Raw genomic sequence first — 13,075 nt, 5'->3', positions numbered from 1 at the left:
TGAGCAAGGTTATTCAAATTCCATGATACTGTCATGTGTTGGATATAGAAAGAGGCAGTCATTAAAAAAAAGGAATGGTCTCATTTTTTCCCTAACAATGTATGTTCTTTGTTCTAAATCTCACAACTTTAATGGAAACGGTTCAGTTTTGAGTCCAACTAATCATATTTAAATGATGAATTAAAATAGCTGATAAGAGGGTGCATTTTAATGCACATTAGCTAAAGAGCATGGGGTTTTTGGTGATGCTTTAATAAACATTAAAATAGCCTAATGCACATTAAAGTGCAAGTGTAGAAGCACCCAGAAGACATCTATATGCATGCTTTGGGGTGGGGGGTACAGCACTTTAGTTAGAGCAGCTCTGAGAGCCACTCTAATTAAAGCACCTGCAGCATCACAAGCAGGGTTCAAATTACACTTTGAGTCTTGGGCGGGTGGGGGGGGGGGGAGTCTGCAAAAAAAATGAAACCAGTTCATTGATTAAGAAGTCCACCTAAGTGAAGGAGAAATCTGATCGGAGACCCCCTTCCCCCCCCCCCCCCACCCCGGTTTATGATTTTCAAATCTTACAGGGGGGCTCTTGTCTCCCCCTTTGCACCCTGGTCATGTGTATTCAGCATCCTATACTTCAAAATGGTACTGGGGGAGCTTTAACTGAAGCTCATTCAATAAGCTTTAATTTAAAGTACCCCCGCTGCCATTTTGAAGCATGGGGACGCTAAATAGATGTGACATGGAGGCTGCTGGAGCTTGCTAATTAGCACTCTCCAGCAGACTCAATTAATCGAGTCTGCTAAATAGTATGTATTGGAACAGATGTTTGGCACGTGTATATAGGTGCCCTAAGTGCTCAGGATTTAATGGAGAACAGATAACCCAATCACACTGGGAAACCCCAGGATACGTTGCTCTGGGAAACATGCAGGCATAACTGGGGAAGGAGGGAACATTTTCATTGTTTGTTTGTTTTTCATGATTTACTGTAAATAAAATCATATCCTGCAAAGCAGACTAAGAAAAAAGAAAAACCCCTTCATTTCCTTGCATGTTTCCAAATTTTCAAAGGATAAGACCAATGAGAACCAAGCAATAGTATGGGTGTAGTAAAACTGAAGGGACAAAAAGACCAGTCCAGCAGCAGCCAGAGACAGGCTCTTATTTCCTGGCTGAATTCTCAGTTTTTAGTTGGGCAGGGCCAGGGAAACAAGTCTCAGTGTTTGCAATCACCGCAACAGTATGGGACCTTCATTTTGAAAAACGTGGAGAGACTTGGCATCCACGTTAACACACCTGTAAAAGGGTCCCTTTTTTCAGAGGACAGGCACTCAAAATTTCTGAAACGGAACCTTTTTTAAGATGTCTGTATTTAGGCAGCCAAAATGTAGGCACTGCTCAAAATGTAGGCTTCAAGTAACTAACAGTCAGATAAAGAAAAAATATATTTCCTCAAATTTAATGTACAATATTGCTCAGATTCCCCTCAACACAACATTCACTTCATAGGCAGCACTTTAAATTACTTACTGACTGAATATATAAATGGCTTATAACAATTATTTGCTAGATTTTAGAGGCTACCTACTTCAGATGCTCTTTTTTTTATTTCCCACAGCCGTAGGCAATTTTCTCGGAAAAAAAAGTTTCTATTCTCCGTACTTCAAAGCTTATTTAAATGCAAATAGCAACCTTAAATATTTTCCCCAGTATAGTATTGTAATTTGATGGCCCAAGTGGGCTAGCTGAACTGATATGCAATTTAATAACTAGGGATTTTCTCTCAGTTCATGACCTTTCTGGAGCCAGGTCTAAATCAAATATACTTTATACAATACAAATACATATAATTTGCTGTCAAGGGAAGAAAAGAGAAGGCAGATGCAATGACTCACCAAATATGTGGCTCATTGTAGATCATTTAACACCCAGTGCAATAAGGTTCCCGAATTCTTGATCTCGGTGGACTATCAGTGAGGTTCTTCAGTTGGAGCTGCTTCAAGCAAAGTTTGAGTACAGAATTTGAATTTACACCAAATAAACAAACACGTTACTGATTATCTGAAGCAAAGTTCAATATTAGAGGGGATGACCACTGTCAAATTTGTGAATCCTTTATACTCCTGGGTAATACCATAATATTGATTGGAAACCTGACCTGTGTATCTAATACTGTTAAATATTTATCGAACATGCAACTACTTGCATCTACTTCCGGAAGAAGCACAGAGACGTTATAGGATAAGAATTTAAAAAGCCAAAACCTTTCTTTTTAGCTTTTATGCCAGAAAATACTGAGGCATGAGTTTGATTTTTATGATCTAGGTAGTAAAATGTAGCAGATCTTCAATGTTATCCCACTGACATTGCTCAGGGGTTGATCCAATAAGGTGCTGAATATCCTGGCACATCCCAGCAGAATACACAAGTATGGGCTTACTGGTGTAAGCTTACTGGTGTGACATGTTCATGGTGTCAGGGGGAGCTGGGAATCAAACCCGAACCTCTTTGCCTCAGTCTAGTACCTTAACTCAGTCTAGTATCTTAACAATCATAAGATTGTCCTTACTTCATGACACAATGGGCGCATCTACGCATGTCACTATACCGACATTGTTATTACACTGTGATTTAGCACTTTCTTTTGGAAGTGCTAAATCATGGTGCAGTAACAGCCCATACTACGGCCTGTACTACACCATAAGTGTGGCTCACAGTTATTTTTAGCAGCTACTTCGCCATAGCGGCACACTATACCGGGGGAGAGTGTTGCTATGGCGAAGTAGCTGCTACATCATGGTTCTTGCCCATGGACATCAGCGCATTGCTACAGTGACATAGCATCACATGTAGATGCACCCAATATCACTTTACCTTGATTGGGTCTTTTTATGCGAACTCAAGCCCCAAGAATTAGTAAGCATGGTTACAAAGATGAAGAGCAGCAGAAGTGGGGAAGAGAGAGATCCTGAAAGATGTAACTCATTTTAAAGAAGACAACTAAACATGTTCCACAGGACGGATTGAGAGAAAAAGGCTGTCAGGCCCAGAGTGGCATATGTAAGGTGGTGTATTTTGAAGCCTTCATCTCTACTGCTATGAAATTCTGTCCCCAGTCATTCAGTGCTGTTATTCGTCTTTTTTACTGCTATGTACAACTCCATGGAGAAGGGCAATCTGTCCTTTGGGCCAGTCTGTTTTATTTTACAACTATTTTTTCCAAATTGAATAAAGTAACTATAAACCCCATGGTTTCATTACTTCCTTGCAAAAGCTTGTATTTGACTTGTTTTTGTGTGTGTGCTCCTAGCTCAGTGACTTTTCCCTCCACACACTTTCTGAGCCCAAACCATCTAACCCTGTTGTCTTACCCATTTCCCTGTCGTTGCTAAGCAGGGTTAAAACAAAATGCTGCATCTAGTTTCTCTTGCCCTTGCCCTTAGCATTGCATTGACCTCTGGTGCTTTCTGCTTACCACTGGGCTTTTTAAACTACTTTTCTGTTGACCTAATGGAATGTGCTAGTGACACTGGGTTACCAATACACTGCACAGGACACCATGGCACGTGTTGTTTGTGGCACCGCAAACCTCTGCAGTTGCCCATTAAACCACATGTGGCACTGCTAATTTGCAACACTGGGGCAAAATTTGCTAGTGGGATTTCCCCATAGCAAAAATAAAAACCCTGAAAAAAAGCAACGCAAAGCACACAAAGTGCCATGTGCTGGGACAAAGGCAGACACGCAGGAGCAGGCAACTCACGGCTACCTGCTCCCCCATCTCTGCACATGGTGGAGCCCCTGCGCTGAGGCATCCTACATGTGCCGGAGCTCTGTTCCAATGTGTGCTAATTAGCACGCATCAGAGCAGACTTGATTAATTGAGTCTGCTGCAAGTCTGCTGAAGCATGTTAATTAGCGGGCTCCAGCAGTCTCCGCTTCCTGTGTATTCAGCGTCCCTGTGTTTCAAAATGGCAGCGGGGGCGCAAATGAGCTTTAGTTAAAGTGCCCCTGTCACCATTTTGAAGTGCAGGACTCTGAATACACGTGATGCTGCAGGCGTTTTAATTACAGTGGCTCCCAGAGCCACTCTAATTAAAGCACCCCCCCCTCCATCCCAGAACACATGTATAGACGTCCCCTGTGCCTCAACCAGCCAGAGAGCAGCACGTGGAGGTGCCTGCTCCCCTGTCTCGATGCACACTGTGTGCCTCAATATGGGGGCGCCATGTGCCTCAGCGTGGGGGTTGCACAGTGGAGACTTTGTACTGAAACACGCAGAGACAAGGGAGCAGCCAGCCCAGGGCTGCCTGCTCCCCCATCTCGAGGAACACTGCACCCCAACCAGCCGGGGAGTGGCTGGCTGGAGTGCAAGGTGCTTCAGCACGGGGGCTCCTTACCTCACAGAGATGGGAAGCAGGCAGCCCTGGGCTGTCTGCTCCCCCATCTCCACGTGCTTTTCCCCAGCTGGCTGAGGCACCGGGTGCCTCAGCATTGGGGCTGCCTGCCAGCCAGCCCCACATTGAGGCACCTTGTGCCCCAGCCCCTGCCGAAACACATGGAGCTGCAGGACAATATGTCCCGCTACAAACTGCACAAGCAGGGGTGTGCACTGCAGCACAATGTAGCATCGCAAATTTGTGCTGCTTCTATTTGTGCTGCGGCAAACGCATGCCCCTGCTCATGTGGGCGCAGCCCATGACTTATGAAGTCCTATTGTGCAGGAAAGCTTGCTCTTTGTCCTTGTGCTGCTGATTTTAAAACTCCTAACAGAAGCAGAATATATGTAAATGTTCAGATACTACGGTGATGGGAACCAGATAGAGACCGTACACTCACTCATTCTGCACGGTCCGTGACTGCTAACAGACATAGAGGCTGACTGACAGATTGTGTTGTCACAGAGCATCCTCGTGCAAGGCATTGGAAATTTGCTAATGCCTCTGCTGGTTTCTCTTATGTTCATTGGAAAGAGCCCTACCTATCCTAGGGCAGTGTAAGAGTGATGCTGTAGCCATGATGGTCCAGAAATTATGTGAGGGGCAAGGATTTCTTAATATCTTTTATTGGACATCTATGTCATTGACATAAATTTAGACAAGCTTTTGAATGTAAGACCTTCTTCCTCAGGCCTCTTCAACGCACTGATGCTATTACTTAGGGAGACCTGAGGAAGAAGGTTGAAAGCTTGTCTAACTTTACTTAAAGGTTTGGTTATACCAAAGACATAGTTGTTCCATTAAAAGATATTGACCTAAGAAATCCTTATCTCCACCTATCCAAGGAAACACTAATAGCAAAAAGTTCTGTCTGCCATTGCTGTGGTAGTTTTGGCTTAAATGGCACTGATACTAGTAAACAGCAAGCATCTTGTCAGGGTTGAGATTGGGCTGAGGATCATATCTGAGGCAATCTTTCCAGCCTCCTCCTCCCCCATAACTGAAAAATAAAATATTAATACTGTAACTGCTGGTAAAAAATGTGGTTCCTTGTACTTTAGTCCAGTTATATTATATCCCGTGAAATCAGTGATTACTGGGTATGTTTAATCTCCACGCTTAAGGGGACACCTGTGAGGCAAGAACAGTATATTTTCAGGGAAGAAAGCATGTAGCAACTACTAATGCACATCATGAGATATATTTGCCCCTTACTACAGATATAACTTCTTCACTTTTATCACAAGGTCCCATCTCCAGAGGTGGCTGTGGATTGTATCCCTGGAGCATTTTAAAAGTGTTGGTTGTGAGTTAATGCCAATGCTGGTCTTGGAATTGCAAGTTTCACCACATTTTGCCACTAAGGTTCTTCAAACCTAAATTAAAAGAAGACCCCTATGAGGAGGGGACAGTAGTTCGGGCTCTTTGTCCTCTTGGCTGAGAATGCCCTACTCCAACTTTCTGGGACATCTACCCCTTTGTGATCTTTGTGGTCGAGGAGATTCCCTGAGCACTAGCACTGAGTGGAGTTCCACTGTAAAAATGTAAGGTCTGCATCTGATTATTTTTCAGCCAACCAATCATCCAGTCCATCTATTGTAAAAGATCCTAAAACCCCACTGCTACAGACTGACTGATCAGATTTGGTTACTTTTCTGAAATCATCTTCCATTATTTTTCCATCTCACCAGAAGTCAAATGCATGTGGTTTTCTCTCTAGAGACATGTTTAAAGCAACCTGATGATGTATGGCATCTGGGTAAATTAAATTTCTCCACTGATGATTCTGCCACTAGCATCAACTAAATGATTGATATTCATCCAACATGTTAATCTCTTGTTCTGACCTTTATAAAAATGATTTTTTTAAAGAAAAATCATAGTGCATGATGGCTAAAGTCTATCTGAAAACTTAACAATATTTTAATTTCCCTCATGGAGAGTGGGAGCTACTTGTAAGAGGTCCAGGCCAGAAAAAGAGACTGCATGGCTGATATATGAGCACCTTCAAGAAATAAATACTTCAGAAACATTAATGGAATTCTAAAATTCCTTGCCTCAGCTTAAAACAAACCAGGAATGATAGCAAATTTGGGGGGGAAATTAATTCAAGATGCATATGTTGATTGAGTACTGAACTCTACTGTGCAAATGGTTATTACAATCAATGGACAGTAATTTCCCTGGTTGACTTTTACATTGACCTTTCTGCTAGTTTAATAGAGATCCAGCTTGAGCCCTTTTATTGACATTAGGGAAAGGTGATTGTTAGCAAATAAAATTAATCACTCAGTCACACTGTTGAAAGACTGGAATGAACAAAAAATAGGCTGTGGTCATGAAAGTTCAATTTTGTGTGCATGATTTATTTCAAAACGTTTATTCATGTATCCTAGAATGAATTCCTTTTAAAGTTCTTATGATCTTCAATGGACAGATGGCCCCTCCACGCCAGCCCATGCCTAAAGTGTCTTTGCAACAATCAAGAAAAATATCCACAACTAGGTTCTGCTAAAAACCAAATGAAGGAAGATAAGGAGGGCAAGAAGAGGCAGTTGATCTTCTTGGTTAAGTGATCTTCTACTTCCAGAAAATGTTCAGCATACGCCACTAATTTTTGCCTCAATTTTCGTATGCACTGAGGGTCTGATCCTGTAACAAAGCATACATATATAGAGGCCCCTACATCATTGAGGCAATTTACTGAAATTAGTGATACTCCACTCTTTGTAGCTGTGAGGTTTACTTGAGCCTATGTCACAGCAGGTTTGGGACTTATATGAATAGACTGGGAAGATGACAATGCTTCAGAACAGAAAAATCAATGGTAAATATCAATAAGTGAGAGAACTATGTTGTACATTAAAAAAAATACTTTGCCTCTCTTTTGACCATGTGGGAAGCTGAGATCATTGGATCCTTAACTCTTGCCCCCAAATGCTCAGGTGAATAGCAGGATCTGTGCGCCAAATTAGTGTTACAACAAAAATGGAGGATTTTAAAAATAGGTGGTAAGTGTGCCATGTTTAAACCTAACCACTAGAACAGGGGTGGGCAAATTGCGGCCTGCAGGCTGGATGCAGTCCACCATGGCTTTTTGTTTGGCCGGCGGGACCCCTAAAAAATTTAAATAATAATATTTATCTGCCCCCAGCTACCTCTCATGCAGCCCTTGATGGCTTGCCAAAACTCAGTAAGTAGCCCTACACCTGAAACAATTGCCCGCCCCTGCACTAGAAACTAGATTAAGAATCAAACTCATTTCATATCTGAAGCTTTAATATTGGCCTGGCTACCATTAGCTCTGTTTTAATGACAGCCTTTCTACAACAGCAAGCCTGCCCCCTACGGATACCATCCTTCCTGTACTGGACCCTGAAATGTTCAGAAGGTAGCATCTATTTATATTTTTAATATGTTCTCATCAGAATGACATTGTAGAATATTTTAGCTTGGTAAAGAGAAGGGTGCTCTACAAATAAAACTGTAGTATTATCTTTAATGTGCAAGCCCAGTTTTCACTGTTCCTTTGTATTGTTCAAGTCTATGGAGATTATAGAAGTAGCTATTCTCTCTAGTAGATCCTCTCAGGTCAATGCTAATTTAAATAGGAACAAATAAAAAAAAAACAAAGTTTAGTGTGGCATCTACCTTCTTTGCTTATGTAGAAGTGCAATTGTTTGCAACTTCCCTGTTACTTTCCTCTACCAATTTAATACAAATACTTTTGTAGAGATACTAATTGCTGAGTTAATATCTTTACCCCAATTACCTGATATAAAATTGCCACGTATCTATTTCATTCAATAAACACTTTGCAGTTTTCACATGTGTATTTTAAAACTTGCTGGACTGGTTGAAAAGTTCAAAGCAGAAAAAGAACCTGCATAAGCTACATTCCGTTAATATTAGTTAATAGATGATTCAAGACTAGAAAATGAAATCCAAACCCTTTCAAATATTAAATACAGTAACTTCAGATTTAAACCTGTCTTTAGGGCTTTGGGCCTAAAGCACACAGTGTCGAATCTGAGCTGTATGTATCTGTATTCTTGTGAGAGAGCAATCTTACAGAAGGTCCACGATTCAGGATGTTATATATCAGAATGCTGGCTGATCTCGTGGGATTTGTGATATTTTGGGCCAAAGTTGCATTTTCAATATTTTAGTATCTTTTTACCTGAACCAAAGTCTCAACCCTTAATCACAGCTAAGCTTTGAGCTTGAAATACTGAATTCAGTGCCAGCCCCTAACAATGGTACCTTCCTTAATCTTTTTTTATATATTTCTGAAAGTAACAATTATATCAAGTCATAACGACCATGTTCAGTAATAAAAAGTCTAATAGATCTGGATTGAGTCTATCTACAGCACTGTTCAGCAGTAATGTACATGGTTTACTGATCATGAGACTGTTCTATAGAAACATAAATTTACCAGCAATTCAGGAAACCTTATTTCCCACTTTGCATGAGAGGCAAGTTGGTCTATTTGCATAGATAAGGCCCAAGCAAATGTGTGCAATACTCTAAACAAAAGGAAACCTTAAATGTTCAGGATAATGCAACGTGCTTTTTATCTCTAGTTTGCTAGCACAGACGAAAGCTTGTGTGTATGAATTGGGACTAAAAGGTCCCTTTTGTTTATCCATTCTTAATAGTATCCAATTGCCACATTGTGGTGCATTCTAATGGGGAAAAACAGATTAACATTTTCAATTATAAAGCAGTAGATTAAAAAGGCAAGCATGTATAAAGCTGGGTCAGACATAACTTAATGTGAAATGCCTTATTCTGAAACCAGGGCATACATGACACATCAAAGAGAATTTTCCCTTTCCTCTTTAAAAGTGGAATCAGTTTAAATCTAGAAACACAATTCTCATCATTCCCATCAGAACCAAAATCTACTTGAAGATATGGAACACTTGTTAGACTCAATGAAATCAGAGCCTTCCATGAGTTATTTTTACTGGAAAATTATAGGGCAAAAGTCAAATTATTTAAATCCCACCGGGACGTTCAGCCAACTGCACTGCTGGACTGACTGGGTAGTCGTAACTCAGTGTACCTCAACACCAGAAACTGAGAGTTGCACTGACGTTAGTTTATCCCCATTGAATTATTGTGTTGCCCTGTGGGGTTAGGCCAACTCTCAGGATCTCAAAATTGCACTGTTATATGGGAGGGTGTGACACAATTGCACGTATACAAACACACAAATCAATTAGGTGCATACCCACACACACACACACACACACACACACTACCAACTCAGGCACATACACATCCAAGATTACCAGCCTAGGCACATGCATACCTATCACCAATTCAAGCACATACATGCTCTAATGATAATGACATGAAATCATACACAATACACACATACATACACATATACACACAGGTTAAACACTGACTCAGGAGACAGTGTGTTTGTTGGTGCCTGTGGTACTATGCTTGGGGTGCTTGGTAACTAAAGAGCAAGTGGCAGAGATCGGGGGAAAGGCAGTGGGGATAAGGCAATAGCAAAGAAACAGGGGTCTGCAGGCAGAGAGGAGTTCCAGACAGCTGGAGCCACAGGAGCATGGGACAGGTGTTGGAGGTGGCGGTGAGCCAGAAGCAGGAGAGAGAGAAATTAGACAGAAGTTAGAGGGGTGAGGAGCAGAGATTGGAGCAGGGCTGGAACTGTAGTAAAGCAAAAACCAGCTCAGGGGTACAAATAAGAGTTTTATTAAATGAACACTGTACTGTACAGCTTGGTTCCTACACACACTCACACAAGCACTCCCACACACACTCACACAATGGTAGCAGAAAAAGAAACTCAGTGGAAGTGTTGGAGTCCAGGTAGGGAAGAGAAACAGAATCCAAGTCCTTGGCTGCAGAGGGGGTGGGGTGATAGCTACCTATCCTGAGCTGTGAGTTGAACCTCGATGGCAAGTTGGCGTCTTCTCCAGCAAGGTGTTGTCCAGAGGGGGGTCACTGGCAGGGCCTCTGGGTGGAGAGATGGTGTGGCATGGAGCTGGTCCAGATGAAGAGGGCATCCCAAGGAGTCAGTCTTCACTACCCCTTTTTATGGGGCAGACTACCTATGATTTCCTATGGGGAGGGCCTGTCCAGGCAAGGTCAGTCCTGTTCCAGAGGGTTCCAGATGTTCATACTGAGCATGTGCAGCCTGGCACAATGGTGGGTGCCTCATCTTTTGTTTCTTGAATGCAGAGGATGGTTCCAATGGCTGGGTTATTGGTCCAGGTATTGGTTTTGATGGTGGGGTGATTTAGTAGGGGGTCCTGCTATCATTGTGTTTCCCTCATCCATTCACTCTTTTGCTTCAGGCATTCAAGGAAAACCAATTTACATGGGAGAGGTTACAGACTTAAACATGAGTCATAATTGCAACACATTTACACAACAAGGCATGGGGACAAGATGGGAACTTGACACACAAAATTGGATACTTGACATCACTCATGCAAACCCACACTGAATGCCTAAATCATGCAATGTTAACATAGAGACACTTAAGACACAAGAACTGTACAGTGTAAGACATTACAGTAATCCAACACACAGAGCAAAACACTATTGCAATAGCACATGGTTACTATAAAAGGGGACCTATGTACACAGGGTTTCAACTTAACTTATAACTACTATATATGCCCATAGGGAATAGAGGAGGGGAGAGAAAAAGGCAGAAATGATGGGGAAAAGGGGATGTCATATTTGTAAGTAAAAAAAAAAAAAGAAAAACTGGGGGGTTTGCTACAATTGGACTATTCAATTTTAATGCACCAAGGTGAAAAAGCATTTATATATTTCTGTATATTTATCCCTTTATAGTTCAATGTCTTAAATTAACCAGAGGTTCAGAAATAAATATTCTAGCTGAATTTATAAACTTCGCCAGGTCTGGAAATGGGGGAAGCAAAGGAGCTTTAAAGTATCTCCCCCACTGCTGGAGTAGTTACTCTAATCTACATGGGTCAGAATGGTATACCAGCCCCAGGTCCCTATCTTATCCCCTCCTACCCAAGCATGTTACCCCTCCACCCAGATTACAACCCCAGTGTCAGGGAAGGAGTGAGTGATGTGAAAGCTATGAAAGTTCATTATTTGGCATCTGAGCATTTCCCCACAAGAGCAGAATCTTACCTCTGTTAAATGCCTACAGACCAGTTTTCCAAGTGAAATACTGTGGGCAACCCTATTCATGATGAATAAAAACATATTGTATGGGTGTGCCTACATGAGATGTTTACTGTGCAGTTGACTAATTAACTGTGCAATACGCATCTCAGCATCTACATATGCCCTCCTATTAGGGCGCATGAAACTAATAAACTCTGCAAAAGGGTAGTACTGGTAAATGTAAGTACTATCCCGCTGCGGAGGTTTTTTTGTGTTCAGAAGCATGCATGTAGCTGCTAACCAGCTGAGACATGAGGGTGCTTCAATGCTGGGGCTGCCTGCTGACTAGCCCTAGGCTGAAGCATGCTTGTGTCCCAGCCAGCTCCTCCAAACTGCCAGGTTCCTCCAGACCCCCAGGTGCTTTGCCAACCGGGGCTACTGCAACCCGGCTCAATGTACCACGGTCCAGGCACACATGTAGATATGCGCCTGAGAGTTTTCCAGGAGCAATAAACTGCAGCACAGTAAGCTCCACAGTTTATTGCTACCCCCTAATGGCACATGTAGACACACCCTATGCGTAGTTTCATTTGAAGTCAGCAGGAGTATTTTGTGAAATAGGGGCTCAGAATCTGATCATGTGTATGCCGAGAATGTTTAGTTCCAATGTCTTGGTCCTGACATTATCTAAGGTGGGATAAAAATGTTCAAAATTAAAATGATCCAAACCTAGATGGATCATTTAAAAAAAATGGATCTGAATTGTTCAAATAGGTATTGAAGATGGTGAGCATTCTCTCCCACATAACGCCAGTAAAGTTAATGGAATGATACCGGGGTGGAATTTGGTATGAAATTACAAATAAAATACCTCCGCCAGTGAAGATAAATACTGTAATCTTTCATTTATGCATTAATTTTTCAAGATACAAATAAAGATGGGCCCAGAGGCTCAGATGAACATCTGGGAACATTTTATAAACTGGAGTAGATCCTGATGAGAATTCGAAACACTGTCTTATGTTAAGTCCAAAATTTCATCTTAATTAGGGTTTGCATTCTCTGCAAGCAGCCATATTTTATGTTTGTTTTGACATCAGAGACATATTGTTAATTAAATGTCAGGAAAGCAAAGGTGGTGGAGAAAAGAATGACATAAAATATGTACATATGAAAATATGCGTTTGTGTGTGTGCAAAGCTAAATAATTTTCTTTGCTCTCAGTCAGCACCTTACCCATCATAGAACTTTTCCTCTGCAGAGAACTCACTGTTGAAAGTTACCTTGGGAGCCTAAAGGAAGGGTAAATTAAATGAGCTGAAAAGGAAAATCTTTGTGTATTAAGTCTTCCACATCTAGCTTTGCAGCTTTCACTCTGAAGGTCAAAGGTGTAATCTAATCTCTCTCTTTTAAACAAGCTTTACTGGAATGTCTTGGGGGGGGGGGGTCTTTTTATTGGTTTCAGTTGTTTCTAAACACAGTTGTCAGGAACAAAGGCTGATATA

Source organism: Alligator mississippiensis, chromosome 1 (assembly GCF_030867095.1).
Source record: "Alligator mississippiensis isolate rAllMis1 chromosome 1, rAllMis1, whole genome shotgun sequence".
NCBI lineage: Eukaryota > Metazoa > Chordata > Crocodylia > Alligatoridae > Alligator > Alligator mississippiensis.
This window is presented reverse-complemented; position numbering follows the sequence as displayed.